This window comes from Megalopta genalis, chromosome 14, assembly GCF_051020955.1.
Source record: "Megalopta genalis isolate 19385.01 chromosome 14, iyMegGena1_principal, whole genome shotgun sequence".
Lineage (NCBI taxonomy): Eukaryota > Metazoa > Arthropoda > Insecta > Hymenoptera > Halictidae > Megalopta > Megalopta genalis.
In genome coordinates, this window is record NC_135026.1 from 6,548,834 (window position 1) to 6,566,632 (window position 17,799).

At 42.5% G+C, this 17,799-nt stretch overlaps 1 protein-coding gene and 1 long non-coding RNA gene across 10 annotated transcripts in view; both read left to right on the plus strand.

Moving 5' to 3' along the window:
• Window positions 1–17,799, plus strand: part of inaE (inactivation no afterpotential E) — a 146,322-nt gene that overhangs the window by 67,416 nt on the left and 61,107 nt on the right. Inside the window, exon 1 of one of the 9 annotated variants that reach the window (XM_076526325.1) lies at window positions 11,422–12,172. The exons of the other annotated variants lie outside the window; for them this stretch is intronic. The gene's annotated coding sequence lies outside the window, so the exon portion shown is untranslated. Of the gene's footprint in view, window positions 1–11,421; window positions 12,173–17,799 lie in introns of those variants that run through there. 9 annotated transcript variants of the gene reach the window in all.
• On the plus strand, window positions 12,179–17,777 carry LOC143260545 (uncharacterized). Its single transcript, XR_013034823.1, has 2 exons — window positions 12,179–12,403; window positions 15,928–17,777. It is a non-coding gene; the product is annotated as an uncharacterized LOC143260545 (long non-coding RNA).

Below are 17,799 nucleotides of genomic sequence, written 5' to 3' on the forward strand. Positions count from 1 at the left end.
CAATTATTTCGGAACGTATCGTAATCGCCGGCAGCCGTGCAGACATTTTATCGTAGCGCGTTAGAGCTCTCTGTCCGTGGATGGAAATTAGAGATAATGGGAGGCCCGGGCGTCGGAGGGAATATTAAAAATGGTCCGAACAAGGGAAGCGACGCCGAGGAGACGCCGAGGAGACGCCGGGGAGACGATGTGCAGTGGCCTGGTTTCCATGCAAAAAGCGGAGAAAGACGTGTAACAACGAAAATTAAATATTTAAGCCTAACTTATTCATTTTGAAATGGGGGATTCCTGCGGTCATTTGAAGAAACTTTTTCCTTAGCGAAAATGCAATCCGCGGCTTCGTTTACGAGTTATTAGCGAAAAACGCCGACCAATGAGGGATCGCGTACGGCTGACGCCCCGCCCTCGCGGTCACCGTCGCTGCGTCGGACGGCCGGCGCGACGCGGCATTGGCCGCGAGGGCGCAGCGCCGGTCGCACTCGCTCTCCGATTGGTCATTGTTTATCGTTAATAACTCGTAAACGAAGCCTCGTAGAACATTTTCGCTAAGGAAAAAGTTACTTAAAATGACCTCAGGAAGCCCCCATTTCTGGCTTGCAAGATATTTTTGGAACACTCTGTATACTCAACAGTAATATTAATGCATCGTTAATTGTTGGCCGAGAAATGGTCAATCTTTGAGCAGCTGTAACTGCGTTCAAAGCTATCATAAAATTATGAGCCTTTTTGCAAATTCAAGTTTGAAATCTCTACTTTACGATACCGTCTCCTAATTTTTAATATCACGCATACCTGTGACCGCATCTTAAATCTGAAGTCATGTTCGCGATACCGAAAAAGTGCGAAGTTTAACGTCCTCTATCGACTCGGACAAATCTTTTTTCACCATGCCGTTCACGGCATCGTAAAGTTCGGTCTTTTCTCTTTTATTCGAGGGCCGAATTAAGCCACTGAGATTTTTTCTCGCGAAGTTACAGCACTTTAAATGATCGATGTGCCATCGGCATTAGATTAACCCAAGGTTCGCCATGAGGCGTAGGATTTAGGACACTACGGTCATGGGGATGCATGATATTAAAAAGTGGAGTACAGTGTCGTAGAGCAGAGATTTCAAGTTTTAATTTAAAAGAAAGTTCATATTTTTATGATAACTTTGAACGGAGTTACAGCTGTTCAAATATCGGCCGATATCGGTTCAAATATAATTTTCCGGAACAAAAATCATAACTTCCAAGCTAATCAATTTTCGACCAAAATATCTTAATAATAATACAAAGAGAATACAAAAATGCATCGATTGGAATAAACAAAATTATATGATTTCGTAAAAAAATTTCTTAGCAGCTTCGTTCCTTGTCGAATAGAAACTTTCATGCAGATTTTCATTGACATAATTTATTGTTAGCCGAATATCGAGCAATTTTTGTCCGAAAGTTTTTTTTTCATTAATATTGCGTTAGTGCCTGAAAGTTCGTTAAAATATTTTGTTGAACAACTCGGGAGATGGCGGAAAATTTGCTTGAAATTAATCTCATCTTTGAACATTCCGTTGCTAAATATAATAATTTGGACATTTTAACGCATCGTGCACGTAGTTTTGAACGGATAGGAAGCAGTGACTTTTTTGAATTTTGTGAATTGACGGGCGCAGTATGCGTCGCCGCGCCTGTCGGCGCAAGCGTCGACCCTTTTCACTCTCGTTATCTGGTTTTCCTGGTAACCGAGTGCGGCCAACCCGGCCCCACGAGCACTCCGTCTCGTTACGACACGCCGCTCCGCGTCGGAATACGTCTAAGCCGGCCGTCACTGTCTCTCGCGCGGATCGTGCTACGTCACCGAAAAAAATCGATCTTTCCAGCCCACTTTTTCGGACACACACAGCTTCGCCCCACTTAACCTAAGCTCGTCAACCCCTCGCGCGCGCGGAAAGTCATGTATATGTACATTATTTAGAATTTGATGTGATATTAATCTAAAAAGTTTTAATATTAATCTAAAAATTATATAAGACATTTGATATTTTTTCAATGTGACGCACCTTTCTAAGAAATCTGAAAAAATTGCAAGTTAACGATCATAATTAGCTGGCCATACTGTGATGTCAATATAATTAAATGACTGACACCGCCGGAAATATGAAAAGTTAACGGTTTTTTATTTTTTTAACTATGTGCCCTCACTTTGAAAAATCTGAGAAAATTGTATGTTGTACGTACAAATATAAATTTAGTTGTTTCATAATATCTATAAGAAACCGGTATTTCAAAACTTTTTTTAATTACTAAAAATTCGATTTTAAATATAGAAATATAGACTTTAGTTATAATAATAGAAATAACGAATCTTGAATCTACGGGAAATGAATTAAATTTTTATATTGTAAAATTTGTTGTGTTTATGAGTAAAAATTTATAGTATATATATATGATAATAACTTTATAATAACTTACTAATAACTTACAGAAAACGCGCACTAAATAATATAAAAATGGAAAGGAATTTTTGTATATATTAAATAAAAATTAGGATTAATTATGAATAATATTTAAATAATTGTAGAACGGAAATAGCACTTATAAAAAAGGAGACTGCGGATTTTATGCATTTCTGACAAAATTATGTGTACGGAGTGACGCGGCATTATTCTCGGTTCCCACATCTGGACCAGACGCATTTAAATGACCGCGGTCGAGCGATACTCGTTCGGACTTAATTCGAAGCGTCGATAACAGCGGAGCACACGCGCTCGTGCACGCAGGGCACGCCGAAGGGAAATAACTGAGCAAGATAAACCCGGGTGCCGCTGCAGCTCCGGTTGCGGGGATGCTTCCGGAATATAAATTAGCGTATCGAACGACGACGCTAATTTACTAGCGGCGCTACACGTTCGTGGAACCTCCAGTCGGGGACCATTGCGCAGTGCTGTTCGAACTTTCGGAATTACACGGTTCTGTGCCACCGGCTTCCCAATTGATGCAGTAATCTGTGCACCGCGATAACGCAGGCTGTTTGCAAAATTACTCTTGTTCACTCGTCACTTAGACTGGCGATTTTTATGCGAAAGAAAAATTTAAAACACAATAACTTTTTCAATTTTCCATAATTATTGTTAACAACCGAAAAGGTGCGATCACTGAGGTCATTTGAAGCAACTTTTTTCTTTACAAAAACTTTCTCCGAGACATCGTTAACGAGTTATTAACGAAAAACGCTGACCAATGAGAGGCGAACTCGACTGGCGCGAGGCGGTCGAGCCAATCAGCGGACGAAGTCCCGCCCATTTGCTCGGCCGCCTCGCGTTGCGCATGCTGCCATCTAGCGGCGCCGCTCATTGGACGTCTATGGACTGGGCGCGCAAACCTGTCAAAAACGCTGGAGATTCGTCAACTTTGGATGCGCATAACTTTTCAACAAGTGAATTGAGGACTTATTTTAATTACATTCCTAGATTCAGGACTGCGAGCTTTGCACTTTTCTCGACAAAATCTGTTGGAATGTACACCGAAAACTCAAACAAATAGAATACCCTAAAGAGAAGCTCAAACCAATTGACTTTATAAAATGTTTCCCCGTTTTGTATTTAATCTACTTATTTTTATTACACTTGCACGATACGGTCTAGCTACAATTCTCGCATAGAAAATGACGCACACTTCGCCAGGCTGATATGTCACTTGTCATCGATGGCATGGGAAAATGTTATGATACGTAATATATGATTTTGTTCAAGGTCGCATCAATAAATTCTCATCAGTGTCATATTTTATCAGACTTCGTCGTTAATGTCGGGTGCATCAGTCTCGTTTTTATCACCGCTGTATAATTGTGCAGATAAAAACCGGGGCAATTATGACACCACGTCCTTCATGCAAGTCTAAGCGTCGACTTTCGTGTCCGCTGCGCGAAAGTCTGAAGGAATTGTAAAATAAAAATGTTGCTTCTGCGGACGCTTTGATAAGAGCGAGACGATTCTCTTAGACTCGTAAGTAGACTGCGGATCTTCAAGGAAAATACAAATTATCTTCATCGATTGTAAGACAAAGAAATCGAACACAAGTTTATTTTTCTTTTTTTAATTTTTTAATAATTTTCTGTCTTCTAATCTTATGACGTTGTTTTAAATTTTGTCTGCTCATTTTATGCAGCTATGACAGAAATGTGTAACTGAAATATAAAACTGTGAAGACATAAAAAGAATTTGATAATACAGTTACACCATTTTCAGTTTATTAATATGATTGAAAGAAACAATTTTTGTTTATTTGATTTTTTGTTCCCGCAAAAGCACTTCGGAAATTTTTTATTTAGCATAAATTGTTTCAGCGTGGATAGTCAACTAAACGCGTAACATTTTTAAAAAATATAACAAAGCAATATTGTTGCCAAACGCGACTGCCCCAGCGGGTCGATAGAGCAGATTCCTGCGTTCAGTCGTGGCGCCTGCAGCGTTTCAGTGAAGTCCTCTTGTGATTCTAATTTTTGTTTTTTTTTCAACGTCATTCTATGTGAAGAATGTGGAACAAAATCGTAATAAATAAACTCGACGAGCGTAACTTTCTTCCTCGCAGCAAAAACGTCGACGCGTTCGGTTTTCATTTTTCTTTAACCACGGCGCAGCTCGACAAAAAATCCGAGAAAAATTGAGCACACTGCTCGCGATAGCACCCTATCAGGGAATTAGTGTGAAAATTTAACGTATTTTTGTTTTCAAGAAGTCTGCAGTTCTCCGATTTTTGTTTCTTTTTCTGCTTTTTCATTTTTGGTAACTGCAGCTTGCAGCCGAAAAATCTGAAAAAAATTCTATAATAGGCGGCTCGATGTCCCAAATAGGCTAGATTTTTTTCAAAATTTTACGAAGCCATCGAGGGGGTGAAACGGGCGGGGAAGCGCGCGATCTAATTTATCCTGTAACTTGTCCTTGCGAGTATAGTTGCACCCTCTCGATGGCTTCGTAAAATTTAAAAAAAAATCTAGCCTATTTTGGACATCAAGGCGCCTATTATAGAATTTTTTCAGATTTTTCGACTGCAAGCTGCGGTTACCAAAAATGAAAAACCAAAAAAAAAGAAAAAATCGGAGAATTGCAGATTTCTCGAAAACAAAATTATTTATTGTTGATATTTTGTGAAATTTAGCACAGACGAGTGTTTCTCAGTCAGCTGTCGGACGGTACTATAGTCATTGAAAAACCCCTAAGCACAATTTTGACCAAGTTAATCGGCCAGGTCCTTTGCTGTAACAATATTGTTGATCCGATAAACACGCCGGACGATCATCTCGCTCGTAATCCACATATTAGGTACACGGAGTGTTTGGACTGTGCTGAACAATTATTGCGTCCGCCTCGGATCCGGTCGTTGGAAAAATAAGCCACGCGTACGACGATTCCTCGGACAACTGGGTTAAAACAGCAGGGACCCTTTCGCCGGCGGTGTAAAGCGTCGCCGTTCGAGCCGAAAATTTTCGTAGAAACGGCACGGTATTAGCAGATTTAAATTAGGCTCGAAGGAGACCAGCCCTGAAATTTGCTCCCCGCCGGAAGATGACTACGGGCCTGGGCCGAGTGTTTACGTTGCGAGTAGGGGAGCCCCAAATTGCCTCCTTCAACAAGAATCGCGGCAGGTCCTCGCTTATATACCGACGGTCTTAATGGTTCTTGTCGTTCGCCGTTGTATGGAGTATGATTTGGAAGAACGGGAATCATCGGCGCACTTTGTACGCGTAATTGACGAGCTAATGTTGCCAGATCCGAGGCTCGAGTGTCTTATTAACTTCGCGCGGGCTCCAGCGGCTCTATTAACTCTTGCTTCGTTAAGTCGTGACGGGCTTCGCGGTTGTTAATGCGCCAACAAAACGAGGGGTTGATATTAGGACACGCGACATTTCTCGGATTTCCGTTGCACGATCAATTCTGCCAGTCGGCGCTAAAGACGAATTTTAAACTCGTTTTACGAAAAGGGCGATTCCTGAGGTCATTCGAAGCAACTTTTTCCTTTACAAGAACTTTCTCCGACGCACCGTTAACGAGTTATTGACGAAAAACGCTGACCAATGAGAGGCGAATTCGGCTGGCGTGGGGCGGCCGAGTCAACCAGCGCACGGAGCCCAGTCGCGCTGATTGGCTCGGCCGCCTAGCGCTATGCGAGCTCGCCTCTCATTGGTCACTATTTTTCGCTAATAACTCGTAAACCAAGCCTCGTAGAACATTTTTGCTAAGGAAAAAGTTGCTTGAAATTACCTCAGGAATCACCCCTTTATGTGTGTTAACATAATTATGGAACACCCTGTATTAACGAGACGTCTATTACTATCATTCTTAGGATCTACTATAGATATTTCAATTTCAATCTTTCTTTTAATTATTTTACAAAATTTATTAGTTCACATAACCTCGAACTATCAGTTTCAATTATTCAACTATATGTATTTATTATTTTAAGTTTATTATATTATCATGAAACATTTTATTAATCGTCTCTTAGCGTCAGCTGCGTAGCATATTTAGGTTTAGTACATCAGTTCCAACAATTTTTCTCCAATACCAGAACAAGGTTTGCGATAGGTCTGCTTTAGATCCACGGTTTTTAGCGAACATCTCAGAAACCAAAGCAGATGAACATTTCGTGCAAAGGAAAAATTCGTTCCAAATGTCATCCCCCGCAACGTATTTCTCCTTTATACCTCGTTGGAGGTTAGATCCTTGGACGAAGAAAGCGTCAGAGAAATGTCCGTAACGCTAGCTTTCAATAAAAACCAACGATTCCATTGGATCTCAAGAAATCGAGTGGCGACGTTATCGCCATTTGCCGAATACCAGGTGACATGTTATTGCAAATGCCACTCTAGACCAGCTGGCTCGTCAACGGATCTTCTGCCGGGGAGGACGCGGGCCGAGAACAAGTAGCGGAACACAAACAGAAAGGGAGAAAGAAAATCAGCAGTCGGCCTCTGGCTTTTAACTCGTCGAGTAGTATGGTGGGACAAAGCACGGGGAAACCGAGAAAGAGAGAGAGAGAGAGAGAGAGAGAGAGAGTGAGCAGAGAGAGACAGAGAGAGAGAGAGAGAGAGGGAGAGCAGAGAGAGAGAGAGGGAGGGAGAGCAGAGAGAGAGGGAGGGAGAGCAGAGAGAGCGCGAAAGAGAGCAAGAGAGAGAGAGAGCGAGAGAGCGTGCGAAAGAGAGAGCAAGAGAGAGAGAGAGAGAGCGCGAAAAAGAGGGAGAGCAGAAAGAGAGAGCTCGAGAGAGAGAAAACTCGAGGGAGAGAGACAGCTCGAGAAAGAGAGCGAGAGAGAGAGAGCGCGAAAGAGAGAGCAAGACAGTGAGAGAGCGCGAAAGAGAGAGAGCAAGACAGTGAGAGAGCGCGAAAGAGAGAGAGCAAGAGATAGCAAGACAGTGAGAGAGCGCGAAAGAGAGAGAGAGAGAGGGAGAGCGTGTGAGAGATAGCGAGAGAGAGCGAGAGAGAGTGCAAGAGAGTGCAAGAAAGAGAGCAAGAGAGTGAAATCAGCGAGAGAGAGAGAGAGAGAGAGAGAGAGAAAGAGAGACAAGCAGAGAGAGAGAGAAGAGAGAGACAGAGACAGCGATAGATACAGAGAGAAATAGAGACAGAGAGAAGAGTAACGGAGACAAAGTGGAGAAAGAGAGTAAGAGAGAGAGAGAGAGAGAGAAGGGGAGTGATAAAGTAACGTGGAAACGGCGGAGAACTCGGCACAAGGTAAATCGATACGGACCTCGCAGCAGCCAAGGCTGACGGCCCTTCGTTCCGGCGTCTCTACTTTCTCTCCTCCTCGGTTCTTCGCACCCCTTTCCGACCCTCTCGCCCGCGACCCCCTCGCGCACAGATTATGGTGCTCGCTGCTGGCTAGCGATGGGAATGGAGTGCTACTCGTACCACAAAGTTTGCCATCGCGGCGGAGCACAGTGGATCAGGTTGCATGAAGATATCAGGTCTTTATTGCTTTTCTTTTTTATTTAAAATACCAGCTTTTCTTCGTTTTCCAGCCTTTTATTTTTATGTCCGCGTGTTCACCGCGATTACAATGTAGCGTATATTCTTTTATTACTTTTTTTACATTTGTTCCTATTTTCTTTTTAATTTCTTCTTTTCATACCATTACATGTTAACCCTTTGCAATCGAGTGGTGACTCCGAGACGTCATTAAGAATATTAAAAACTGTTAGGTCGCGTTTCAAAATAATTTTAATTAATCGAATTCGTTTATATTTAAAGAACTGTCAAAGCTGTTGCACAGAGTCGCAAAATTTCAATTTCGTATGTTCAAAATGCACTGGGTTATGTAATATGGAAATACCATGGGTCAGAGAAACTATTTAAAATTTTTCGTTAATTTGGCTTCGAGAGTGAATATAAAAATATCAGTTTGACATCAAAAATACCGTAATTTACCGTCGAAGTAATAGCAAAAATATTTAGAACAGTATTAGTTGTTCATTCGTTTGTTTAAAATCAATAAATAACACGCATTTCCAATATTGCGAAAATAAGGTTATGTCCGATCCTGAACCACAGTGCGGAGCCTGCCCCCTCCCCCCCTCAACAAAGCCCATTGCACCTTCCGACGGCAGCCAGTTTTTCAGCGCAGTCATCGGCACTCGTCGACGTGATCGACGCACCCGACCTGGCAAACAAACCGTCTTGGTACGTATCTCCGCTCCTCTATGCCGACTCTGGGTGCTGAAGTTTTATGCGGAGGCTCGGAAATCCTGGCGAAAAGCGTTTTGATCGAACGCCCGTGAAATGCCTTGGGAAAAGCTATCGCCCTGTTGGGTGCCGAGATGCTTCTAACCCGGGGCGATGAACGGGATCGTTCATCCTTAGGAAGTACAGGTGCCGCCGGGGCTGTTTGGATGTGAATGAACCTCGGCTACCCGGATCGTGTAATCTGGGCAACTGAACCGGTCGCATGATGGAGTGGTTGTTTAATTAATTTGCTGGCTGAAGCGCTCCGGGATTTATGGAATACGTTGTGTGCCGTGCGATCAGTCCATATTGTTCGCGATGGATACATCGATTTAAGACGACTCGTAGACAGCGTTGCAGGTTTTCGGTTGATCGTTGTACCGACGGCTGTTGAACTGTAAGCGGGGAGGGAGAAATCAGGAGTTTCGGCGAAAGCGACAAGGTTATGTAACAGGTTGTGACAAACGCGAGATAAAGTGTCGCTAGTTGTAACGGAAAAGGAAGGTCACGATTTAGGAGAGAAGTGCGGAAAACGCACAGGTTATAACAGTGCGGAAAGGTCGCAACTTGTGATAAAATCCAGGGAGAAGTCACGAGTTGTGATGCAAGCGAGGATGAAATGATGTGGTATAACAAGAGTGAGAGGAAGATCGCAAGTTCTGAGAAATTGGGGGAGACCCACAAGTTCTGGTGAATGTGGGAATAGCCCACAAAATTTGATAATTTGACGGTGATATCACAAGTTCTGATAAATTGGAGAAAAACCACAAATTCTGCTAAATTGTGGAAATCCCACAAGTTCTGTTAAATTTTGGAAATTTCACAAGTTCTGACAAATTGGGGAAACCTCACAAGTTCTGACAAATTGGGGAAACCCTACAAGTTCTGATAAATTAGGAAAACCACACGAGTTCTGACAAATTGGGAAAATCGCCGAATTTCTGACAAACTGAAGAAATCCCACAAGTTCTGATAAATTGGGAAATAATTCCCAACTGTAGATAAATTAGGGAAACCCAACAGATTCTGACAAATTAGGAAAATCACACAACTTCTGACAAACTGAAGAAATCCCACAAGTTCTGATAAATTGGGAAATAATTCCCAACTGTAGATAAATTGGGGAAACCCCACAGATTCTGACAAATTGGGAAAATCACACAACTTCTGACAAATTGGAAAACCCCCACAAGTTCTGATAAATTGGGAAAACCACGCATTTTCTAACAAATTGGAGGAACCCCTCAAGTTCTGACAAATTGGAGGAACCCCACAGTTTCTGACAATTTGGTGGAACCCCTCAAGTTCTGACAAATTGGAGGAACCCCACAATTTCTGACAATTTGGTAGAACTCCTCAAGTTCTGACAAATTGGAGGAACCCCACAGGTTCTGACAAATTGGAGCATCCCCACAGGTTCTGACAATTTGAAGAAAAGTTCGGAAGTCCTAACAAATTGGTAAAAATCCCTCAAGTGCTGACAAATTGTGCAATACCCCCCCCCCCCCAAGTTCTAAGTAACTGAGTAAAAAAGTCACGAGTTTTATACAAATCAGAAATGATTCAATTTCTTCAGTCTACCAGAATAATTAACGACTTAGTCATGCTCGACGAAAACAATAAGCAAACACAGGAAACAGCAAAATCAATAAAAGAATTTAACTTAGTAACCGCGGCGTATTGCCGTGCAAAATGGCCTTGCTCCTTCATCAAATATAGAACAGCGAAAAACTTTGTAACGCTTTGAACGATACAAGTCGTTAAAAAAATATTGTACAATGCTGGAGAATGATTGAAAGCTTCCTGAGAAAGTTCTACTTCCAGCGGTTAGAGTACAAGGATTGATCGAGGACAAAGCTGTAGGTTTCACACAAACTCTCTTCCTCTCTCTCTCTCTCTCTCTCTCTCTCTCTCTCTCTCTCTCTCTCTCTTTCTCTGTGCGTGCGCGCGCGTATGTGTGTGTAGTGCGCAAGCGAGTCGATATGCACGTGTGCAGAGACGGTCGGCTGTCGGCTTTCTTGAGTTTGAGACATTATGAGATTCACACCACTCCCATCTTAGATTGTCTTGTTATTACGAGATGTCAAGTGCTCTGAAAATTACAGTTGTTGAACACGTACCGAATATGTGTAGAAGCCCGAGCAGTGCCAGCTGTAACCTCCAACTCCGGGCAACTTTTTTATGCACGGAGCTCTCGACGCTGTTTTAATATCTCTGGCGTTTCGTAGTCGGTGAAAAAAGGTCGATCGTGTTCCAAATTGTGTTAGTTATTAGTATAGTACATTATTAGTTATTATATACTGTTATACTATTGCTATCATATTATTAGTATTATACTATTACTATTATACTATTATTATTATACTATTACTGTTATACTATTACTATTATACTATTATTATTATATTATATAGTATTATACTATGCTATATATTATTATATATATATATATTATTAGTTATTAGTATAACCGTTCAATTGATCGCTACAACTGTTTACTGAATAACGTAGTCAGCACAGTATACTACGCTATGGTATACTACGCTGTACTGTCATGTGAATAGGTTAGAGTCATCGTGGCGTGAGTCACATTTTCCAGATTGTGAGAAACAGCGAGTGTTATCGTGTACCGACGTGTCTATTGTTCACTGGCCAAATTTATTGTTAACATTTTCCTTCTTAACATTTTTCCATGTACGGATTACAGTTCAAGAGAGAATTCAAAATTTTCGGAAGTATCGCTTACGTCACTGCGCTCCTAACCTAGTCACGTAGAAGAAATTCGCAAGTTCCAACGGAAGCGGGAGAGAAATCTCAAGTTCTGACGAGCTCCCTTGCAATTTGCTGCACAATATTTCTATCGTGTGCAAAGAATTCCTGTTTGCAAACAAAATACAAAAAGTTACAACAAAATTGCAAAGAATTCGTCCGCAAAAGGTTTCGAAGATTTTGCCCGCAAAAAGGATCGCGAAGATTTCACCGACGAAAGATTGCGAAGTTTTCTCATGCCCCCGTGATCTTCCGTGTCCCAGCGGTGCATCTCGTGGCTGCGGCAGATGAAAATACGTCCTCGCCGATAGCGGTTGGAATTTGGAAAAAAAGTGGCGGTGTCCTATGAACCGAGGTGGACCGAAGACGACGATGAAACAGAGTATGCGGCTTGGCATTTTCGAGGATAACCACTCGCTCGGCGGAGTAACGGTCGTATCATAAGCTTCATTTAGCATCCTGAACAGGAGCTATGCATGCATGTGCCTTGCGGCCGAGGACGCAGTTTTGCGACGAGCATGCAGCGCTGTCTTCGGACGATAGCGGGAGGATTCCTGGGACATCGCTTGCCGGGCGAAGGCCGCCCGCGACAGCCTTATTTTTATCAGCAGGAGTCCCCTGAAACGGGCGCTGTGTGGCTTGTAACTCGACGCCCGGTTCTCTGGAGTGACAGCGAAGGTTGTCTAACGCCAAAGGCAAAAATCATCGGTGCGTCGTGGAATTGATCTGTGCGAGCGGCAGAATCATTCATGAGCCTCGAATTGAATTTCTGAGCAGGTTGTTTTCGTTCTCAGGAGATAGATAGAGAGAGAGAGAGAGAGAGAGAGAGAGAGAGAGAGAGAGAGACTGAGGTGATACAAAAACTCTTGGAGATTATAAATCAAACGGGAAGAGACCGATTACTTGAATGCTTCGGCGAAGAAAGGAGGGGGGTTCGAGGTGTGTTCACGATAGTCAGGTTTTTTTCGGAACTAGGGTAGCAAAGCCGGTTACTTTACAGCAGACAAGCATAATTAACTTTGTATTTATCGTATAGGACATGTCATATTTTTTCAATCCAATCAATTATTTACCTGTTAAAATTAAACGTGTAAGAGGCGGAAGTTCCTAAAATACTAAATTGATTAATTTTCTTATGAATATGCGAACATACGGACGACGTCTCTCCTTTGTTCATCGCAAGAACTGTCAAACCAATCAAAATAACTGGTTTCCGGTTTTTCATTTTACAGTTGCTACCATACAGATATTTCTATAAGAAATTTGTTGATAAGCTTCTCTATTCGAGCATATATTCTCGTAGAAATCGCACGAAGTTTAAGTAAATCCAATCTTTCCGTTGTTACAAAACAATGCGTATTAGTCCTGTTGAAGATTCGGTAATTCTAATATTAGGTGCTGCAATTAGTTTTCATTGTGGCGACTGCTTTCTTCGCTTGTCAACAGATGGCTCTGTTGCCACCTGATCCGTCGCCGATCCGCATGTAAGGCAGTCTTGCTAAATATCCGTACCGATGAGTCACTTAACGGTCTCAGGACTAGGACAAAAGTCGCCCCCTTTACCTCGAATCTTTCATCGTCGACGGATCCGTCAAAAGAGCATTTATCTATCGGTTTTTTTCTACCGAACTGCAACCGGTGGTTTTCATAGAACGAGTTCTCGTTTCATCGCGATCGGTTTCTTCAATGCACGCCGGTCCCAGCGAAGGCACGTGGAAAACCGTTAATCCGATACGCAAGTGGTACTTCCGGTTGATCAAACCGTTTGAAAGGGCCGACTCAGTCCATTGTGACAGGCGGTGCAGACGTCATGCATCGGCGGCTGCTTCGGTCAAAGTTCAGCCGTCGAATTCATAACGCTGTCCGATGGGTTTTAAAGGCTCGCCGTTCACACGGCCGAGGAACTCTTGAAAATTATTCGGTCGTGCACCTTCCGGATAGTTTGATGCTCCTTCTTCCATGCTGGATCGTGCACCATCGCTGCAATTTGAAAGTTTATTGAAACCAGCCTCTGTTGGGATACGTCTTTTACTTTCTTTCGCGAACTCCGACCAAGGGTTTCGCTAAGTAAGCAGTGCAAATGTAACGCTCTTTCTCATTTTACGAAAATTAGAGAAACTTCTCAAGATAAGCCACTTCGTTAGGGAAACAATGCGGAACAGCATGAAACGCCGGGAAACGTTGTACGCATTTGTAAACATTTGAACCTTGTACCATGTTTGGTCATTTGATAAAAATATGCAAATCTGACACAGTAGGAATATTGAAGGAATTGAAAAGTGTTAAATGATTCTAACGAAATAAAATTTCCGAAGCGAGATATTTTTATTTGGGGTCTTCTCGTCGTAATTAATGCAAGATACTTCGGTCGATCTTACGTTAAGGGGAGCTAAGATTGGTTTTAGGTTAGGTTACGTCTTGATTGCGGCCGCATGAGATCTAGGTTAGCTCTTTGGGGATTATTATTACTCATTAGTAGATTGAGAGTTTTATGCATTTATGACGAAAAATGGTAAAACTTAATAGGTAAAATTTAAAACAATACGGAGATTAAAATAAATTGAGAACGTCTATGCATTAATTTGAACTCCCTATGTCCTGCAATTGATGCAGACAATTTTTATTTAGCATAAAGATCCGCAGTCTAGCCATTAGTATTACTCAGACCTAATGCAAAAAATCATTATTATAGTTATTATTACCAAAATTGTCCAAACTATATTTCATTCAAATTTAACTCAAATTTAACGCAGATTTCATTCAGACACGACTTACGCTAAACACAGGCGTATCCTATTCCAAGCACAGACATAACCTAAACAAAGCCAACGTGTTTCGCGATAATAAAAACAACCTAAGCGATTCTAATAAAAATACAGAATTTGCTGTTCGAAAAGAAATCTGAAGAATGTTGCCCGGAGGTGATAAGAAAGCCGGCAAGTCCTTGATCCAGTTTGTCACCGCAGTCGCAAGGGCGCAGATAATTTCGGTCGGCGAGGTAACTTCATGGTAGAGCTATTGCGGAAACTCAGCTGCGGAACTTAAGCGGTGCTCGGCCAATTAAGCTATCAAGAGGATCTCCAGTGTCGTAGACGTTTAAGAAATCGGTGAATTAAGGCGCGATAATAATCCCATCGGGACGGAAGTGTGGCACTCGTCCGGGAGCCTGTCTCCTCGAGCGAAGATTCCGTTCGAGCAGACGCGCGTCCCACGGCGCGCTTCGAGTCCTCCGAATTCTGCCAACCGGCTACGAATCAATTAACTCCGCGCGTTCCCGAGCGCCCGCTAACTTGAGGAACATTTGTCAAACAGGGCCTCCGTAGTTGCCCCGAGAACGGGACAAGCGGCGCGGAACGTTTGTCTTTGACACCGCCGGCTGATTCATGCGATACTACGTTGCTTGCCGGTTGCGCGCGGCTTCCGAATCATTCGAATAAATCAGCGCATAAAAATAAATGAGCCATCCCTTATCGGGAGTTGCACTCGCGGTCACCGGGCTACGCCGCCACGTGAATAATGCGCCGTATCGGTGTGCGTGCGCCGAACGAAACTAGGAAATAGTACGGAAATTGATAGACTCGATTGTTAACGGGATTCTGGAACGGTTATTGTTGTTATTTTTTTTTGTTGAATTCGTAGGTAAACATTTCTGCGATTGACCAGTAACATGATTTTGTAATTCTAACTTATTCAGGGTGTTTCAAAATTGTGGCACATGCGGGAAATGAGGGATTCCTGAGATCATTTGAAGTAATTTTTTCCTTTACAAAAATTTTCTCCGAGTCACCGTTAACGAGTTATTAACGAAAAACGCGGACCAATTGGAGAGCAAGTGCGATCGGCGCGTCGCCCTTACGGCCAATGCCGCGTCGCGCCGGCCGTCTGACGCACCGGCGGTGGTCGTCAGGGCGGGGCGTCAGCCGTACGCGATCTCTCATTGGTCCACTGTTTTTCGTCAATAACTCGTTAACGATGCCTCGGAGAAAATTTTTGTAAAGGAGAAAGTTACTTCAAATGACCTCGAGAATCGTTTTACATAGAAATTGGTATAAGATCAGTTTCTGCTCTATCGACGTCTATCAATCTAGTTAAGAAAATGTCCGGTGGAGGAGTCAATTATTGTGCCTCGTTAGCAGCCTTCAGGAATTTTCGCTAGTGGACGCAACCTTAGCAGTTTTAAAATTGAAACAATTAAAAGAATTAATTAAATAAAGAAATAATTAAGAGTGGAAAATCATTTTCGTGGTATTTTGTGAATTACGTGCTATTCTAACAATCGAATTTAGACAAAAATGATTTGATATATCTAACACGATAATTATAAAGTTAGTTGTGCTTGAGAATAAACGAAAGACACAGTAATTGACTCCACTCCACCCTAACCGGCTCCGCTACCCTATCCTTTTTTTTCTTCGATCAGTTCAACATTTCACGTTCCATGTTCCACGTTGGAACGGGAATAGTTTTGTTTTCGGTTTCATTTTCGAGGACCGGCACGCGGACCCGAAAAGAGCAAGGGCCATTGTGAAGGAGATAAGGGACGGATAACAAGCGGGGCGAAGAAATACGCGAAGATGGGGGTCCCCGGAACGAGGAAGAAGGAACGCGACGTGCGGTTAGGGGAGATTTAGTGAGGTTGCTTGCTATCCCGGATAAGTAGCGTTGGGATCAAGAGGCTCGCGCGCTACATTTATACCCGTGCAACTTTTCCTATTGGGGTCCGACCCGCCGCGGACGCGCACTCTGAACGCATCGCGCGCCGCATCCATTAAGATAGCGACGAATTTATGCGCCGGTAATGTTGCGATACACTCTACGCGAATTTCCATGGCGTCCGCGGCCGTTTTCATGGACCATCGGTTTCATCGTTTATACCCCGGCAGCACTTCGATCGGCTCTCTCTTCGAGTGTTGTTCAGGTTGATTTCAGGCCGTTTACAGCGTTGCCGCGCTTGTTTTGTATTTCACGAATTTTTACGTTCGCGTCCGAACAATGGGTGAACTATCGACCGCAGAATGACGTTCCTAATTTTCTGACGTAAAAGGGGGTACGTTGGAAAATGGCAACACTATAACAGAATCTCAGAGAACGGCAACCCTGTAATAAAATCACTGAAAATGGCAACCCTGTGATAAAATCTCAGCAAATGGCAACTCTGTAGTAGAATCTCAAAAAATGGCAACACTGTAATGAAGTCTCAACAAATGGCAACACTGTAACAGAATCTCAGAAAATTTTTGCTTTTCGAATTTAAATCGTCCGTCCACCGAAACTCGGCGATCGCGTTGCGTCGAGGTGCGTGTGAACGTTTCGTCAACGACGAAATATTTATCCGGCCGGCTGCGAGTGTTTACAGAAACTCGCAGTTTCAGTGGCGGTGTTTCAAAAATAAGCATCGCGAGGTCCCCGCGCCTCGCTGAAGAGCGCGCCGTTGTTTGCGAAACGTAATAACATAAGTCACGTGTTTTCGCTCTCGAGGTGCTCCGGAATGGTTGAAGAGCGGTCTTGACCAGTGACCTTGGCGCTATTGTATTTTTGTTTGTAGAACGATCCCTCGAAAGCATTGCACTACTCCGATCATTTTTATCAAACGCTGCCGGTTCCTTTTTTTATTCAATTGATGAACAGTGCGCGAACCATTGACCAGAGAATGACGTTCCCAATTTTCTGACGTAAAAGGGGGTTACGTTGGAAAATGGCAACACTGTAACAGAATCTCAGAAAACGGCAACCCTGTAATAAAATCTCAGCAAATGGCAACACTGTAACAGAATTTCAGAAAATGGCAACCCTGTAATAAAATCTCAGCAAATGGCAACATTGTAACAGAATCTCAGAAAATGGCAACAGTGTAACAACATCTAAGAAAACGGCAATACCGAAAACAAATCACAGAAAATGGCAACCCTGTAATAAAATCTCAGCAAATGGCAACACCGTAACAGAATCTCAGAAAATGGCAAGACTGTGACATCTCAGAGAACGACAACAGCGTAACAAAATTACAGAAAATGACAACCCTGTAATAAAATCTCAGCAAACGGCAATGTAACAAAATCTCAGAAAATGGCAACACCGTAACATCTTAGAAAATGACAACACTGTATTAGGCTGCAGATCTTCAAATTCATATACCGATGATAAAGTTGACCACTTGTTACGTTTTGTTGCGTCTTAATATTATTATTTACTATATTTTGCTTTTAATATTTACAACGACTTGAAAATACGAAATATTGATAAATCAACGGTAAACCGATGTTTACTGAAAATACTGAATTATCTAATAGATTATTAAAAACGAATTGAAAAAGTCTGTGTATTTGCAATCCCCG